The sequence below is a fragment of the Trichomycterus rosablanca genome, chromosome 12 (assembly GCF_030014385.1).
Source record: "Trichomycterus rosablanca isolate fTriRos1 chromosome 12, fTriRos1.hap1, whole genome shotgun sequence".
NCBI lineage: Eukaryota > Metazoa > Chordata > Actinopteri > Siluriformes > Trichomycteridae > Trichomycterus > Trichomycterus rosablanca.
Genome location: NC_085999.1, coordinates 30,357,817 through 30,377,207, shown reverse-complemented (window position 1 = coordinate 30,377,207; position 19,391 = coordinate 30,357,817). Strand labels below are relative to the sequence as shown.

The 19,391-nt window shown below is 41.0% G+C and overlaps 1 protein-coding gene and 1 non-coding gene across 2 annotated transcripts in view; one reads left to right on the top strand and one right to left on the bottom strand.

Annotated features, from left to right (window-relative positions):
- The window catches only part of LOC134324031 (glutamate receptor ionotropic, delta-1-like), a 235,094-nt gene that overhangs the window by 45,940 nt on the left and 169,763 nt on the right, over window positions 1–19,391 (top strand). The gene's annotated exons all lie outside the window — the stretch shown is intronic.
- Window positions 19,228–19,334, bottom strand: trnal-caa (transfer RNA leucine (anticodon CAA)). Its single transcript has 2 exons — window positions 19,297–19,334; window positions 19,228–19,273 (listed from the first exon to the last, which is right to left on the bottom strand). It is a non-coding gene; the product is annotated as a tRNA-Leu (tRNA).

Below are 19,391 nucleotides of genomic sequence, written 5' to 3'. Positions count from 1 at the left end.
ATTGGAGTAATGTTATTGTAGATGGAACAGGTTATTAGATGTTAGCGTGACACAGATTTCAGGTCATAAAAAATAACAGCGTATCGGTAATTAGATTGAACCTGTTTACTGATGATTTTATCACAGTGTTGCTCACATTATTCTCTGTATTTTTACACCGTGTTGGTACTGTGGGTTTAGTCTTTTTTCCCGTAGACGATGAAATATGTTTTCCCCCCGCGTTTCTTGGCCGTATCTCTCCTGTCAGTCAGTTCATGTTTACTGAAAGCTGATCAGTCAGCACTGAAATAAATTTCCTTTTTTATCTTTTTTTTTCCTTGGCTGAATTTTTCTATCAGGAAATGGAACAAGGGCACATGATCTTGGGAAGCTGAGGGGGGTGGGGGTGACGGTGTATTTCCAGGCTTGTTTATTCACGCGTGTGTCTTTGGTCTGGGTTGTGTTTTATTATTCAACTACTATTAGGCTTTGGGGAATGGACTGCTACATTGATATTCACCTGTTGAATGAATAAATACAGTCTACATTTTGGAATTTTCAACTTCTCCTCCCATAAATCCCCAATTATAATTATAGGTAGGCAGTTTTAGCCTAGTGGTTAAGGTACTGGGCAAGTAATCAGAAGGTTGCTGGTTCAAAACCTTGAGCAAAGCCCTTAACCTTTAGTTGCTTAAACTGTGTACTATAAGTCACTTTGGATAAAAGAGTATGATAAATGCTTAGAATGTAAAAAAATTGCTGCTTGCACCACCCCCACCCTGAGAGAGGACACAGTGCTGTGTGACAGGCGTGCGGTCACCACTCATTTCTAATCACTCGCCAGTGGCTCACAGAGTCTCCCAGACAATGTGTGGACAGTCACACACATTATTTTGGAAGAATTTGACTTTACCAAAAAGGGGGTGTATATGGAAAGTAGAATTTATATGTTTATTAGGATTTTAACGTCATGTCTTACACTTTGGTTACATTCATAACAGGACAGGTAATTACTCATTACACGAGATTCATCAGTTCAAGTCTTTTAATGTCTTTTAATTTTGTATCTCCAATTCACCTCACTCGCATGTCTTTGGACTGTGTAAGGAAACTGGAGCTCCTAGAGGAAACCCTTACAGACACGGGGAGAACATGCAAACTCCACACATAAAGGACCTGGACCGCTCCACCTGGAAACAGAACTAGAACAGAACCCAGGGCCTTCTTGCTGTGAGGAGACAGTGCTACCCAGTGAGCCACCGTGCCACTGGAAAAATAAAAACGGACCAAGTACAAAACCCTGTGGTATTCCAACACCTAGTATTAATAACCTTCCTGGTAGAAAAGCAATCAGCTGTCATGCTGAAGCAGTTATTTCAAGGTTGAAGAGGGAGGCAGGAGAATTACTGTGTCGAAGGCCTGTGTGATAGGTCTGTGAGGATCAGGACGGATGACAGCATTAAACTTTTCAGTAACAGCCACAAGGGCTGGTTCTGTGCAACGCGCTGCCTGGACTGATTCTGATCTTGAAGGTTATTCGGGTACGTTTTTTTTTCCCATGTAACAATTTTATTATCCACTTACCATGGAGAAATGAAGGGATTTGCAGTATAAACGACAGTGCTGTACGTACAAAGTGTCAATTCAAAGAAATTAACTTATAGTTGTAGTGGACAATAATAATGTTTCAATAGAATATCATTATTATACTTCAATGTCAATTTTTTATTCTAATTTTAAAATCCCTCTAGCCAGAAGATTTGATAGGCCAATGCCACCATGTAACTTTGATATACAAAGATCTTGTGGTTTTTGTAGCCTTGGAATTGGAAATAAAATAAATATTGCCTGCATTCAAAGAAATTTGATTTACTGTCTCTTTAGATTTATATCATGAATCCCTCTTAGCACAAACAAAAGGGTCAACAAAGCGCTACTGTGTCTCCTATTACGTGCAGGGTAAAAAAAGAAATGTTTTATTTGTAAGTATTTTAACACATGATGTTAAAAATAAATTGCCTAAATTAGACTTGTTAAGCAGAGCTACTAAATATGGCCAATAAAATCGATCACAATATGTTTGTTTCACATCTCAAACCTCAAAGGACAAGTATATGACAGTCAAAGATTAAGGAGTGGACTTCTGCAGTCACATGACCTCCACTTGGACTTGGCTGGGCCACTTTACAACATTCAGAGACTTAGCCTTATGCCACTTTAGTGTTGTTTTGACTGTAAGCTTTGGGTCAGTATTTGAAAGGTTAACTGGATTAGAGTGGCATGGTGGCTTGGTGGGTAGCACTGTCGCCACACAGCAAGAAGGTCCTGGGTTTGGCACTCAGGTGGCACAAAAGATGCTGTCGGCTACTGCACGCGTGTCGGAGGGGGCGTGGGTCAGTTACAAAGCTCCTCAGTCAGAAGTAGAGCTTTGCATACGACTAGATTAGGGGAGAAAAATTGGAGGAAAAAAAGGTCATGGGTTTGATTCCCAGGTGGAGCGGTCTGGGTTCTTTCTGTGTGGAGTTTGCATGTTCTCCCTGTGTCTGTGTGGGTTTCCTCTGGGAGCTCCGGTTTCCTCTTACAGTACAAAGACGTGCAGGTGAGGTGAATTGGAGATACTAAATTGTCCATGACTGTATTTGATATTAAACCTCAACTAATGAATCTTGTGTAATCAGTAACTACTTGTTCTGTCATGAATGTAACCAAAGTGTAAAACATGATGTTAAAATCCTAATAAATAAATGAATAAACAATCCTCAAAGGACAAGTATATGACAGCCAAAGATTAAAGAGTGGACTTCTGCAGTCACATGACCTCCACTTGTACTTGGGCTAGGCCCTTATGCTACTTTAGTGTTGTTTTGAGTGTAAGCTTTGGTTCAGTATTAGGTTAATTCTGGATTAGGGTGGCATGGAGGCTTGGCGGGTAGCACTGTCGCTTCACAGCAAGAAGGTCCTATGTTTGATTCCCAGGTGGGTCGGTTCGAGTCCTTTCTGTGTGGAGTTTGCATGTTCTCCCTGTGTCTGTGTGGGTTTCCTCCCACAGTCTAAAGACATGCAAGTGAGGTGAATTGGAGATACAAAATTGTCCATGACTGTGTTTAACATTAAAAGACAAAATGTAACCAATGTGTGTAAAACATGACGTTAAAATCTTAATAAATAAATAAATACCTCTGGATGAGGTTTTTTAAGTAGTAGTCACACTTGAAATCTTAGATATTGTTTTATGACTGTTGTTTAATGGAGTTCTCTGGACTTTATGACTTGTTTTTAAGCCCTGACAATGCAGTGTAAATGTTGGGTTCTTATAAACCCAGGTGTGTGCCATACATAAGACTTAACAGAATAACAGAATCGATGCAGAACCCAGTACAAGTGTAATAATAATAAAAAGTGCACAGTTTAAAGACACATAGTCGTTAAGGCTGCTTTGTATTCTGCAGGACTGGGTGCATATTTCCACTTACCGTGGCATTTAAGTGTTTCTTTGTCATTGAGTGGCAGACTAAAAGAAAGTGTATACTATTGACTTTATATAACACTACAAACTATCTCCAGCACTTACAAGCAGATACAATTTCACTGTAATTAATACAAAATCTGATCAGGTTTAATTATATGGAACGGTGTGACATATGGAAAACAGCGACCTTACTCTAACAATCTGCTGTGCTCTGGGTAAATCAGATTGTGTTGCTAGATCACACAGAGGTGACAGTGTTTCCTACAGTCGACCTTTATCATTACGCGTTCTGTTAATTAGTGGAAACAGAGTCTTCTCATTTATGGAAAGCAACACACTTTTGTTGACCTGGATATAAAACATCCAAGATATCTAAAATATTTTTTGTCTAAAAGGACAAAACCCGGAAAATAAACTGTAGTCTGATACTCTCGCTAATGGCAAATCCAAATATGAGGGTTCTTCAAAAAGTATAAAAACACACGCTAGCACACCAGAGCTGGGATCTCGAATATATCATATCGAGTCTCAACTCTGCCTGCTGGCTGGGCTGAGCAGCCACATGAACAACGATTGGCCTGTTGTTCATATAGGGGTGGGGTATTAAGCCGGATAGGGACTCTCTCATAACTGATGCAACTATGACCTCTGCTGGCTGGTTGATGGCGCCTGCACAGGGATGGAGAAGGAGTGCGTTGATCAGGGTGATCTCGTCTAGTGTGGGTGACAAAATGCATACGGCTGCTGCCCACGTGTTGGAGGCAGCATTTTAAAGTATCTAAGCATTTAGACATGCCTTCTTCTCTGCAGCGTAGGATGACATCAATGGCCGTCTATGTAGAGAGCTCACTAGGTTTTCAGACAGACCCAATAAATCAGAGAAAACATCCACAAATATACAGAATTTGAACATCAAACACCAGGAAAAGAAACTGAAGCCTGATCCTCTCACCAGTACCCATCAAATATTTAAACCAGTCTCAAAAACTGATTGAAAACAGATGGAATAAAGTTTGTAGTACCAGGAATCCATTCATTTTCTGATTGAATTTTGTTTGTTGGTGTACATTTAATCTCACATTGTCCAAATGACCAAGGGTGGGGAGAATTTCAAGAGTCTGGAAGTAGAAATTGTCAGTGGATGAGAAAAAGGTGGCACAGAGAGAGGTCAGTGGTGGAAAAAAGACTGAAGTGCTGGGTGTTTATGATGGTTTTGAGTATAAGCCTTCACAAGCACTCATGTTTACTTGCCACTTGACCGGCTTTACACTTTTATTGTTCTTTTTATTTTGTTTTAAAAGCAACATTAAAACGTGCACCATATATCATTTGGCTTGTGCAGGAGACCTAATATTTAGAGTGCATCTGTTCCCTCTAGCTACTCATACCAAATGCTCTGAATCAATTTCTCCTGGGAACCAGCTTCTATAGATAATCAAATATAAGAGTGCGGGTAGAACATCTGTATGTCCTTTATGTACATAATAATAAATGTACAGTACAGCAGTATTAATTATGTGTAAATCTTTTGTGGACGGACCTAGATTTGTTTGTATTGTTGGACATTAGAGCTCTCAGTTTAAAAAAAAAAAATAATAGGCCTGTCTTTTGTCTTTATGCAGCCTTATTGAGTGTTATTACATGCACACTTATAATCTAATCATAAATGGATTTGTGCAGTTATATGATTAGTCAGGTGATAAATTAAATTGTAGTTCTCTGACTTTCAGAAATCTGATTAAGCCAGCTGGATTTTAGACCAGTAATCAGGTTGATCAGTGTCTACAACTTTCATTCTTTTCATTCTGTCCACTTACTTTCTGCAGCTAAAACTATCAGCAGTACCTAGAGAGAACAGAAATGTAGAGTGTAGAGTAAATTGAGTTGTTACTATGCTGACACACTACTACTCCACATTTATAAAAGTGATGAGCAGGCGACAGACGATCACACATTTCTCATGAATCAAGTAACAGTATCAAGCAGTGAGGCACTGACCTTGGCCTTGGCTACACCACTGTTTTATGTTCCTAAAGATTTTGGGGCCTGAATTTAGAAGTGATTCCAAGTCTATGATTAGAAAGTCTATGATGTGCTCTGTAAAATCTGTGTAGAATTTATCAGACCTCCCAATTACAATGTGCGTACTAGCCGTATTTATATGTGCACAAAAAGGCAGGGAATTACGAGGCCACGCCACAATGTAATATTTTTGACACCACCAGTCTAATAATTTAGGTTGCTTACTATAAATTTGACCCAAAATATAAAAAAAACACACACAAAAAAATTTTTCAGCCATTTATTTCCATGCTGATGACATGCAGAATCACGTTCATTTAAATCTTAGCACCAAACCTTTGAGACCATTTGTTTTGTGTAATATGATGAGAAAAGCTGTGTAATGCCTGAACGTTTGACATTTTTTAAAATATAAAACCATTCATGAGAAAAATAATAAACAAAAACTGAACTGCAGGTGCAGGTGCACAACTTGGCAACCCATTGTTTTATGTTCCGTTGTAATTACAGGTGGTTGTTTGTTCCTAAGATTTTGGGGCTTAAAGTTAAAAGTGATTCCAAGTCACTTCTAACTCTATGATGTGCTTTCTAAAATCTGTGTAGAACTTCCCAATTATAGTGTGAGTACTAGTATTTATATTTGCACAAAAGGCGAGGAATTACGATGCCATGACACAATATAATATGTATTTTTGACACCATCACTCTAATAATTTAGGTTCCTCCCTGTAAATTTGACCCAGAAAATAAAAAAAAAAAAACATGAGAAAAAAACGTACATTTGTGAAAGTGTGTATTTCAGTTCTTCATTTCCATGCTGATGACGTGCAGAATCATATTCATTCATAAATCTTAGCTCCAAGCTTTTGACGCGACCTGTTTTGTGTAATATAATAAGAAAAGCTGTGTAATGACTGAACTTTTAAATAGTTACATATTTTTAAAAACTTAAAACCATTTATGAGAAAAACAAAACCTGAACTGCAGGGGGACAACTGCAAACAACACCACGGCCTTGGCAACACATTGTTTTAGGTTCCTTTGTAATTACAGGTGGTTGTACGGTATATTACATATTTATACAACAGGTAGTTCCGACCTTACAATCTGATTGGTTGAGAAGCGTTCTAACTGTGCTGATATTCGTGATAACAGCACGGCATTTTCACACCATATTACTCCGCTGACGCGTTGCCAGTAACAACAAGCTTCATGCACATAAACGCGCACGCAGGCAACACAGACTTTTTTCCGATCGCGTTTTGAATCCGTTATCTGATACACAATCTAGTGCACTGTGTAGGGAACATAAATCCGCGATCTGATACACAATCTAGTGCACTATGTAGGGAACATAACCAATTGTCTAATTCACTATCTAGTGCACTATGTACCTCCCTGAAATAAGTTTTTTCAACTTGGGATGTCTGCTTTGTAGAGTTAAACTATATATTCGTTGTGGAACTACTTTTTGGCGGAAGGTATTGTCAATATTAAAGCATATTCAATATGAAATTCAGGGCTTCTTTGATTTATTTTCTTTCTTTATTTTGTAAAAACTGTTGTATAAACTGGGGTGATATGTACCGGTGATACAGTGTATCACAAAAGTGAGTACACCCCTCACATTTCTGCAAATATTTTATTATATCTTTTCATGGGACAACACTATAGACATGAAACTTGGATATAACTTAGAGTAGTCAGTGTACAACTTGTATAGCAGTGTAGATTTACTGTCTTCTGAAAATAACTCAACACACAGCCATTAATGTCTAAATAGCTGCAACATAAGTGAGTACACCCCACAGTGAACATGTCCAAATTGTGCCCAAAGTGTCAATATTTTGTGTGACCACCATTATTATCCAGCACTGCCTTAACCCTCCTGGGCATGGAATTCACCAGAGCTGCACAGGTTGCTACTGGAATCCTCTTCCACTCCTTCATGATGACATCACGGAGCTGGTGGATGTTAGACACCTTGAACTCCTCCACCTTCCACTTGAGGATGCGCCACAGGTGCTCAATTGGGTTTAGTCCATCACCTTTACCTTCAGCTTCCTCAGCAAGGCAGTTGTCATCTTGGAGGTTGTGTTTGGGGTCGTTATCCTGTTGGAAAACTGCCATGAGGCCCAGTTTTCGAAGGGAGGGGATCATGCTCTGTTTCAGAATGTCACAGTACATGTTGGAATTCATGTTTCCCTCAATGAACTGCAGCTCCCCAGTGCCAGCAACACTCATGCAGCCCAAGACCATGATGCTACCACCACCATGCTTGACTGTAGGCAAGATACAGTTGTCTTGGTACTTCTTACCAGGGCGCCGCCACACATGCTGGACACCATCTGAGCCAAACAAGTATATCTTGGTCTCGTCAGACCACAGGGCATTCCAGTAATCCATGTTCTTGGACTGCTTGTCTTCAGCAAACTGTTTGCTGGCTTTCTTGTGCGTCAGCTTCCTTCTGGGATGACGACCATGCAGACCGAGTTGATGCAGTGTGCGGCGTATGGTCTGAGCACAGACAGGCTGACCTCCCACGTCTTCAACCTCTGCAGCAATGCTGGCAGCACTCATGTGTCTATTTTTTAAAGCCAACCTCTGGATATGACGCCTAACACGTGGACTCAACTTCTTTGGTCGACCCTGGCGAAGCCTGTTCCGAGTGGAACCTGTCCTGGAAAACCGCTGTATGACCTTGGCCACCATGCTGTAGCTCAGTTTCAGGGTGTTAGCAATCTTCTTATAGCCCAGGCCATCTTTGTGGAGAGCAACAATTCTATTTCTCACATCCTCAGAGAGTTCTTTGCCATGAGGTGCCATGTTGAATATCCAGTGGCCAGTATGAGAGAATTGTACCCAAAACACCAAATTTAACAGCCCTGCTCCCCATTTACACCTGGGACCTTGACACATGACACCAGGGAGGGACAACGACACATTTGGGCACAATTTGGACATGTTCACTGTGGGGTGTACTCACTTATGTTGCCAGCTATTTAGACATTAATGGCTGTGTGTTGAGTTATTTTCAGAAGACAGTAAATCTACACTGCTATACAAGCTGTACACTGACTACTCTAAGTTATATCCAAGTTTCATGTCTATAGTGTTGTCCCATGAAAAGATATAATGAAATATTTGCAGAAATGTGAGGGGTGTACTCACTTTTGTGATACACTGTATGTGAGTGACATTCAGCTCAGCCAATTAGAATGCAGCACCCGGTTTATACACGTGCGTTCGGATGTTCTGCAGTTGGTTAGTTAGTGTTGTATATGAGACTCGCTGTATGGCCCCAGCATTGAACCCAATAGGTAGTTCGGGTGCTGGAGCTAGGCAGTGTAAAGTGCTGTAACGCTCATTCCTGACTAAACAGTTAAAGTGAACTCTATCTTGTCGTGTGCCTTCATTCCCACACCTCCACCACCACACGCAGCAAAAGACTCGTAGCATCCCCGCCGGACAAAAATACCCAACCATGGGCAGCGTCCTGTGACCACTGATGAAGGTCTAGAAGATGACCAACTCAAACAGCAGCAATAGATGAGCGATCGTCTCTGACTTTACATCTACAAGGTGGACCAACTAGGTAGGAGTGTCTAATATAGTGGACAGTGAGTGGACACGGAATTTAAAAAAGCATCAGAAGGTGACTGTAGAAAAGTGATTTCATTTGTTTTTGAACTTCTTAACAAATAGACTTTAGAAAAGTGAGGAAACTTTTTGAAGAATCCTTGTAGATTCATTATTTAAGATGTTGGATGTTAGGAAAGAAGCTGCAAATGCAAATAAGATGTATAATTATTATTAGTAGCAGTAGTAGTGTAGGAGTAAAAGCTAAATCATAGTGTTCGAATGATTGCATTCTTTGGTTAACTGGTCCTGATTTTACATTATTGTGCTTTTGGGATAAAAGTAGTGAGCACTGTAGTGTGTTTTATTTTCTTTCCTTTTTAAAACAAGCTGTTTGAGTTAGAACGGCATTGCTGGGGTGCTCTGGTGAGCTAGCCTGAGATCTCAAATGCTGGAGTTCAAATCCCAGGCAGTGTATGCAAATCAGAAGGAGATTGTCTGGGCTTCTGCAGCTGTACAATAGCAACAAAATAGATGTCTAGCTGTCTATAGTTGTGATGGGTGATTTGAAAGAGACATTGCATGTCTCTCTGTATATGACACGCCGCTGTGTGAAGATGCATTCGCGGACTTCATGTGTGATGGAAGGGGACATGTTTCAGCTTTCCTCGACAGGCTTTTCCTGGCGGTGTATGGTACAGGCAGCAAGAAAATGGAAATATGTGAATTGTCAACAGTTAGATTGAGAGAAAATGAACCATGCAAGAATTGAAAAGAAAAAACTGTGTTGCCACTGAATAAAGTAAACAAGACAATCAGCTGTCAAATTGTTAGATTATAACCACATGAGCCAGTTTGTTACAAAGCTGTGATAGAGTAATTCTCCTCTTTCTGAAAGCGTGTGTTATTACATATTTATTAGGGACAGTGCACTGTACTAATGTCTAATGCAACAAAATACTCTCTAAATTTTGATATTATGCGGCACAGTGGCTCAGTGGGTAGCACTGTCGCCTCACAGCAAGTAAAACATGCAGTCAGGTTAATTGGAGACACTAAATTGATCTATAGGTGAATGGGTGTGTGTTTGTGCGTCTGCCCTGTGATGGACTGGCGCCCCGTCCAGGGTGTTACTGTGTGCATTGCGCCCACTGAAAAGCTGGGATAGGCTCCAGCACCCCCCGCGACCCTGATTGGATAAGCGGTTGAGTGAGTATTTTGATATTAATTTATGTTGCTATAAAGAAAGTTAAGTCTATTCTTAAGTCTATTTTTGCAAAACAAGCACAGCTATACCCAAAGTTTTGGAGTCTCTTTTCTCCCAATTTAGCGTAGCCAGTTAGTCTTCCGTTGCTGGGGATCCTAATTGCACTCAAGAAGAGTATATTTGCCTGCCCCACGCCCCCTCCGATGCATGCGTAGTCCCTCAATACCTTTTTTGCTTGTGCCTCAGTGGATTCACACAGGAGGAGGCTCCTCCACTTTTGCACAGGTGCCTCAGGCTGCTAATCAGGGTCCTTGCACAGCATTTATTAGTCCAGTATTTTCCCACCCAGCGCCCAGCCGACTGGTAACAGAGCTGAGATTTAAACCAAGGACTTTAGAATCTCAGCACTGGTGTGCTAGTGGAATATCACGCTGCTTCACCTGTGCGCCTTAAGTCTATTCTTAAGTCTGAAAGTTAAGTCAGCGTTTGAAGACCCCAACCTCTTTATTACATCTGACTGGTAGCAGAGCTGAGATTCGAACCGGGGAGTTCAGAATCTCAGCACTGGTGTGCTAGTGGAAGATCCCGCTGCACCACCTGGGCGTCCCCAAAGTTTTTTTAAAAACACATTTTTCTGTTTAACACCATAACAGTTAAATTCTCAACTTAAATTATTGTAAATAGGCATAACATTTGATTCAGTTCTCTCAGGGGTGTTTTTATTTACTGGTGTACTTTTTACATTTTCAGCATTTAGCAGACGTTTTTATCCAAAGCGACTTACACAATGAGCAATTGAGGGTTAAGGGCCTTGCTCAGAGACCCAACAGTGGCAACTTGGTGGAGGCGGGGCTTGAACCGGCAACCTTCTGTTTACTAGTCCAGTACCTTAACCACTGAGCTATCACTGGCCTCTTTTTTTTTTAAATGCTTTTTCTAACATGTATTACATGTTTTCTATTTTATGCTGAAAACATCAAACTGAATATCTAGTGATCTGAACCATAAGAGCTTACCACATCCCTATGTGCATATATCTACGGTATGTGCAACATGGTGTTCCCCCAGACGGAGCTCCAGGTCTTATGTCGGCACCCCCAGGCAGCGCTTCGGCTCTTACGTCGGCAGCCGGTGTTCATGAACTTATACTCGGCTCACCCAACTTACCAGAACTCAGGGCAGCTCAAGGCTGCGCACTTTTGTCATGCCTGCCTCAGGACCTTATGAAGGACTTCAAATTTGCTCCTCAGGGTCCAGGACCGCTTTTTTTTTTTTTTTTTTTTTTTGGTTTGTTGAGCGACGCCAGGAGTCGTGCCTTTGGGGGGGCTACTGTCACGAATGGGGCCTCTTTGCTCCTGGAGTTTGTTTGTGTGCCACACCCCTCTCTCCAGGAGCACATGCTGGAGGGTTTCAAGTGTCTCATCATGATTGGTCTTCTGCTAATTATCCACAGCTGCACCTCATCCTAGATAGATTGTTCAAGCGTAAAAGTCTTGTTTAAAGTTAGTCTTGTTCATGTTTTGAGTTACTTAGTCAATGTTCTTTGTTAGCTTAGCTTAGGGTTTAGGTTCCTGTTTCATGTGTTTAGCGATTAGCAATTAGCATTAGCTTAGCATTTAGCTTAGTTCATGTGTGTTTTGTCTTGTGCAAACCTGTATCCTGTCTTGTGTCTTTTGTTTTAATTAAATATCTGAAATCATCTCTGCGTGTGTTTCCGCCCACTCTTGTCTTGTCCTAGCCCAATATTCATTACAATTACATCTGCTCTATAGTACAACAGGGTGCAGTTTGAAACACAGCCCATTTGAAATAACACATTTTTGAGGCAATGGAAATCCAAATTTAATCCTGTCAAAAAGTTTGATCCTGCCTTAATAAGCATTTGTTTCCACCCACCTTTAAGACAAAATCCCTTACAGGTTTCTACAGACTTTTAATCTTATTAGAAATGCTATAAATTCTGTTTCTGTAATGACAAAAAAATCAAAAGGATTCATCTCAGTTACATTAGACTGTGATTGCTGTTCTGTTGCACAGTAACACACACACATGTGATGCAGGCATTAAACACCCGGTGACTGCTAATCGCAGCTAGTGTCAGTCATGTAAATGAGGAGTAGACGTCTCTCATCTCATTTCTCTGTCCTGCTGTCAGTAAGAGAGAAATTGCAGAACTAATATTGATGAGAAGTCATGCTTTTACCCACAGCAATTTAAAGCCATCACTTACTTGAAACAGGAAAGAAACATTGATTTTTTTTTGTTTGTTTTTCTTATTTTATGCTTTTAGTTTTAGTCGTCCTGCTGGTTCTGTTGATTATCGACAGCGGATATTATTTTTTCATGACAAATGTTGAAGCTTCTTAAGGGACTGTCAAATCCACTAGTACATTTTCCCATATTAATATATAAAATTCTTAGAATAAACGATTACTAACATAATCCACAGATAACCACTAATGCTGTGTATGTGGTTTATCCTGTAAATAGGCTGTGTTTTTTGTAGGGACACATCCACAGTGCTAGGATGATGCTTCTAATGGTCTGTGAATTGTCCTGTGAATATGCTGCATTTTGTGATGTCTGCAGAGCTTTCCTTATGGTGTTTATGCCATTTATTGTAAATAGGCTGTGGTTTGGGTCACGTCCGTGGTGCACTGATAATGGTGTTTGTCTCTTATATTGTGCACAGGCTGTGCAGCTTGGGACATTAATATAAAAGCTCATGCATCTTAACGCTCACCCAGCTTTTTATTATGAACACCTATCTGGTACGTACATTCATTATTTAAAAGCTACACCTACCATACAGATGCACTTCGTGGGCTGCAATGACACTAACATGATTATGACATGGTAGAGGCGACAGTGCTACCCACCAAGCCACCGTGCCGTTTGAGGGAGAACATGCAAACTCCACACAGAAAGGACCCAGTCTGCTTTACCTGGGAATCGAACCCAGGACCTTGTTCCTTTGAGGCTACAGTTCTAACCACTGTGCCGTTTAAGGGAGAACATGCAAACTCCACATAGAAAGGACCCAGTCTGCTTTACCTGGGAATCGAACCCAGGACCTTGTTCCTTTGAGGCTACAGTTCTAACCACTGTGCCGTTTAAGGGAGAACATGCAAACTCCACATAGAAAGGACCCAGACCGCTCCACCTGGGAATCAAACCCAGGACCTTTTTGCTTTGAGGCGACAGTTCTAACCACTGTGCCGTTTAAGGGAGAACATGCAAACTCCACATAGAAAGGACCCAGACCGCTCCACCTGGGAATCAAACCCAGGACCTTTTTGCTTTGAGGCGACAGTTCTAACCACTGTGCCGTTTAAGGGAGAGCATGCAAACTCCACATAGAAAGGACCCAGACCGCTCCACCTGGGAATCAAACCCAGGACCTTTTTGCTTTGAGGCGACAGTTCTAACCACTGTGCCGTTTAAGGGAGAGCATGCAAACTCCACAAAGAAACGACTCATACGACTCCACCTGGGAATCAAACCCAGGACCTTTTTGCTTTGAGGCGACAGTGCTACCCACCAAGCCACCGTGCCGTTTGATGGACAACAAGCAAACTCCACACAGAAAGGACCCAGACCACCCCACCTGGAAATCAAACCCAGAACCTTTTTGCTTTGAGGCTACAGTTCTAACCACTGTGCCGTTTAAGGGAGAACATGCAAACTCCACAAAGAAACGACCCATACTACTCCACCTGGGAATCAAACCCAGGACCTTCTTACTTTGAGGTGACAGTGCTACCCAACGAGCCACTATGCAGTTTGAGGGAGAACATGCAAACTCCACACAGAAAGGACTCAGTCTGCTTTACCTGGGAATCAAACCCAGGACCTTCTTACTTTGAGGTGACAGTGCTACCCATTGAGCCACTATGCAGTTTGAGGGAGAACATGCAAACTCCACACAGAAAGGACCCATACGACTCCACCTGGGAATCAAACCCAGGACCTTCTTGTTTTGAGGTGACAGTGCTACCCATTGAGCCATTATGCTGTTTGAGGGAGAACATGCAGAGAACTCCACACAGAAAGGACCCAGACCGATCCACCTGGGAATCGAGTGCTACCTATCGAGCAACTGTGCCGTTTGAGGGAGAACATGCAAACTTGTACCGTTTCACCTGGAAATCGAAACCAGAACCTTCTTGCTGTAAGGCAACAGTGCTACCCACCGAGCCACCATGCCGTTCGATTAAAGCTCACTGTGCTCTGATAATGGTGCTTATTTAACCAGTGTTATAATTAGACTTCGTGGCATGAGACACGTCTGATAATGCTACCTATGTGGCTAATATTATAACTGCACTGTCTGCTTTGCAACATGCTCTAGTAATGGCATTTATGTAACTTATACTGTGAATACTCGGTGTGGTCTGGTACACGTCAGAAGTGCTCTAATAACATTGTATATGACATTGTAAACAGGCTGTGTGGTTCGAGACACATGCTCAGTGCTCTGATAATAGTGTTCACGACATATGATGAATAGGCTGGGTGGTTTGGGGCACGTCTACACTGCTCGTATAATGGGGCTTATGTGATTGACATGGTGAATAGAGTGTGTGGTTTAGGACACGTCCAAGATTCTTTGATAATGTTGTTTATATAACCTATATTGTGAATAGGCTGTGCAGCTTGAGTCACATTCACTTTCTCTGATGATGGTCTTTATGCAACCTGTATTGTAAATGACCTATGTGGTTTGGGACACATCCACAATGCTTTGATAATGGTGTTTGTGTACCTTATGTTATGAATAGTCTGGTACCTATGTGAGTAATTTAAATGGGCTGTCTGGTTAGAGACACCGTGCTCTGGTAATGGGGTTTATGTACCTTATATTGTGAATAGGCTGCATGGTCTGAAACATGCTGACAGTTCTGCGATGATGGTGCTTGTGTGACCTACGCTGTGAATAAGCTGGGTGGCCTGGGATGCATCCACATTACTTATGACCATATAATAAATAGTGTGTGTGGTTTGAGACATGTCCATTTTGATCCGATCATGGTGCTTGAAACGGCCATGTGAAAATAATGTCTGTGGTTTGGGACAAGTCCATTTTTAACTGATGATGGTGTTGGAAATGGCCAGGTGAAAATAGTGTGTGTGGTTTGGGACATGTCCACTGTGAACTGGTGATTGTGTTTGTGATGAGCACATAATAAATAGTGGGTGTGGTCTAAGATGTGTCCAGTGTGAACTGATGATGGTGTTTGTAATGGGTATGTAAAAATAGTGGGTGTGGTTTGGGACATGTCCGTTTTGAACAGATAATGGTGTTTGTAATGGGCATTTAAAATAGTGTGTGTGTGTGTGTGTGGTTTGGGACGTGTTCAATTTGAACTGATGATGGCGTTTGTAATGAGCATTTAAAATATTGTGTGTGTGTGGTTTGGGACATGTCTATTTTAAATGATGATGGTGTTTGAAATGGCCATGTGAAAATAGTGTGTGGTTTGGGACATGTCCATTTGACACTGATAACAGTATTTGTAATGTGCATGAAAAAATTGAGTGTGTGGTTTGGGACATGTCCATTTTGAACTGAAGATGGCGTTTGTAATGAGCATGTAAAAAATGGTGTGTGTGTGGTTTGGGACATGTCCATTTTGGATAGTTCAGGGTGTTTGAAATGGCCATATAAAAATAGTGTGTGTGGTTTGGGACATGTCCACTGTGAACTGGTGATTGTGTTTGTGATGAGCACATAATGAATAGTGGGTGTGGTCTAAGACATGTCCAGTGTGAACTGATGTAAAAAATAGTGTGTGGTTTGGGACATGTCCATTTTAAACTGGTGATGGTGTTTGTAATAGGCATGTAAAAACAGTGTGTGTGGTTTGGGACATGTCCATTTTAAACTGGTGATGGTGTTTGTAATAGGCATGTAAAAACAGTGTGTGTGGTTTGGGACATGTCCACTATGATCTGAGGATTGTGTTTGTGATGAGCACATAATGAATAGTGCGTGTGGTCCACTGTGAACTGATGATTGTGTTTGTGATGACTGTTTAATAAATATAATGTGTGGTTTGGGACATGTCCATTTTAAACTGATGATGGTGTTTGTAATGGGTATGTAAAAATAGTGTGTGTGGGGTTTGGGACATGTCCGTTTTGAACTGATGATGTTTGTAATGGGCATTTAAAATAGTGTGTGTGTGTGTGTGTGTGTGTGTGGTTTGGGACATGTCCATTTTAACTGATAATGGTGTTTAAAATGGCCATGTGAAAATACTGTAGTGTGTGTGGTTTGGGACATGCCCACTGTGAACTAGTGATTGTGTTTGAAATGACTGTTTAATAAATGATCCATTTTAAACTGATGGTAGCGTTTATAATGGGCATGTAAAAAAATAGTGTGTGTGGTTTGGGACATGTCCACTGTGAACTGACGATTGTGTTTGAAATGACTGTTTAATAAAAGGTCCATTTTGAACTCATGACGGCGTTTATAATGGACATGTAAAAATAAAAGACGTGTGCTTTGGGACATGGCTATTTTTAATGCCATCATCAGTTAAAAATGGACATGTGAAAATAGTGTGTGTGGTTTGGGACATGTCCATTTTGAACTTGGCCAGTGTAGGTGCTGTGGAAGATGCATGCATAGCCAGGAACTGGTTTGGTATAAATAGTTAATTGTTCATATTCTTTCTCTGCAGATCAGACTTGCTGTTAACAGGCTTGTAGTTTTTTTTACTCAGAGTGATGCGATATCAAAGGAAATCATATTTTCTTGAATTAGATTTGATGTATTTGTTGCTGTAGACTGAATCATTCATGCTGATGGCTGATCGCCTCTGAGTTTGATTTCTAATCTGTTTGAAATCGACCCACTTTCAGTTTTTTATGGCGCTGTCTACAAGGGAACGGGTCGAGGGTGGGCGAGGACGTGTGCACGCTGTTTCCCATAATGACAAAAAATGGCTCCTACTTAAAAGAGGAAAAAATAATAATTGGCTTTATGATACCTGTTCAGATGAGATATGTGGATGGAAATGAAGGAACCATTATAGAATCCACCTCTTTGTGCCTAATCCTGGGTATGAATCAAATATTTTATGGTATGATTACAAATGACTTATGTTTATAGCGGAGAGTGCAGCACCTCTGAACAGATGTCAGGGGTTCCAGTGTACTCTAAGAACCTCAATAAAGACCTCTGTTGGGTTTGTGAGTGAGTTTTTTTTTTTTATCAGCTAGAACAGAGAGTGAAGAGTTAAGGCTTCAGTCTTTATCTGTGGTAGCTGTAGGGCAGTTCTAGATCAGCGGTTAAAGTACTAAACTAGTAATCAGAGGGTTGCCAGTTCAAGCCTCACCACTGTCAAGTTGCCACAGTGGAGTCCCTAAATAAGTCTCTGAACTCCCTTTTGCTCAAATTGTATTGTGTGGTGGAAAAACCCCTAATGAAATATGAGGGATCTTCAAAAAGTTCTCACACTTTTATATTTTGGTTGGAATCGGTGAGGGTGGGAAGAGAGAGCTTACAGTCAGGATTTAGTGCCATCTGATTTCCATGTTTTTGGACACTCAAAGAAGCTTTAAGAGGAAGAAGATTTTCATGTGATGATGTGAAAGCAGCGGTGCTTCAGTGGCTACACGCACAACTTAAAACAAACTCGAACTTGCAACCCTCCACCCCCCTACTCAAACTTACTACCTCAACACCCCCTCCACATTCGTCAACCATCGCACAGAAACCATTGCAAAAGCTCTTGACAAGCTAAAATAACATAATTAACGTTGTGTACATCATACATACAATGCAATTTTGCTGATTGAAAATATTCCTTCAAAAAGATAATACAGTCCGATCCCATCTGAGCCTCTTCTATCAGCACATTATATACATTTGTGGTTCACTTTTGTAAATCGTAAACGGTTCTTGCTTTTGATGTAGATGAGAGCAGAAAACGTTATTTGACAGAGCCAAGCAGAGGCAAAAGTTCATCAGTTGCTAAGTTCGTTAGTTCAGGATCATCTGCTTCGACTGACAAAAAAACTTTAGCTCCACGGGCAGAACGAGTCTGACTCGGTTACAGCTCTGTGGTAATAGCAGTTTAATTAAGCCTGAGCTTTTTAAGGTAAGAGAGTCACACTTTGGGTATGTTCGAAAACCTAGGGAGCTGCCTTGCTGTCTTACTGTCCACATAGGCCTTAGTAGAGAGGATTCTAATAAGTCATCGACTTATAAGGCAGGTTATTCGAACGCACTACTTAGATAGCGATTCCATCGGGTTTCGCATTTCGCGTTTAGCATTTAGCATCTCGCCATTAAAACCAATGAACTGAGGTAGCACAGCACGCTAATGTCAATAACATCTCCCTTCATGTACCGATAACGGTTACATTTCCTGACAAGCCCGAACATGCAAATAAAAACACTCGGTATAAGTTAAAAATCAGTAATATTTTATTTACGTTTGAAAATAACTCCATTCGTTTCTCCGCCCCGTCAGCCATGTTTATTTTTCTGTGAGAGAAGAGCACCCGACCCGCAATGAATGCTGGGATTGCCTTGATCACAAAGGCAGCTTCGGATGCTCACTCGTTCTTGAGCCAAAATAACACTGAAATAATAAGATGCCTCAGAAGTGAGGATTTTAAGGCATCTAGGATTTCGAACAGCCTCCTTCTCGGGAGCGCGCACAGGATGACGTAAAATGCTGTCTATGTAGACAGCTCCTAGCTTTTCGAACACACCCAAAATGTTCTGTACTAGCTGGTGTTTATTTAAAACCACGACATTCATTAATAACAGTAAAAACAGAGAGATGACTGAGAAAAGAAACGTACGCTTTTCTTAATATGAATTGACTCCTAAATCACTTATATCGATACTGTGAACAGAGCATCTCTCCTAAAGGTTTATCTTCACTGTTAGCCCTATTTTAAAGTTTTTTTCATACTGAACTGGATAACATTAAAGCAGAAGTAAGATGACTGTCAGAAGTGAGATTTGAACCCACGCCTCCATTTGGAGACCAGAAACTTCACTAGGTAAGAAGTCACACTTGAGTCTGGTGCCTTAGACCGCTCGGCCATCCTGACTCACAACAGCAAGCTGAGAAATGTAGAGGAAAATCATGTTTCCTATTGTATTTTGAG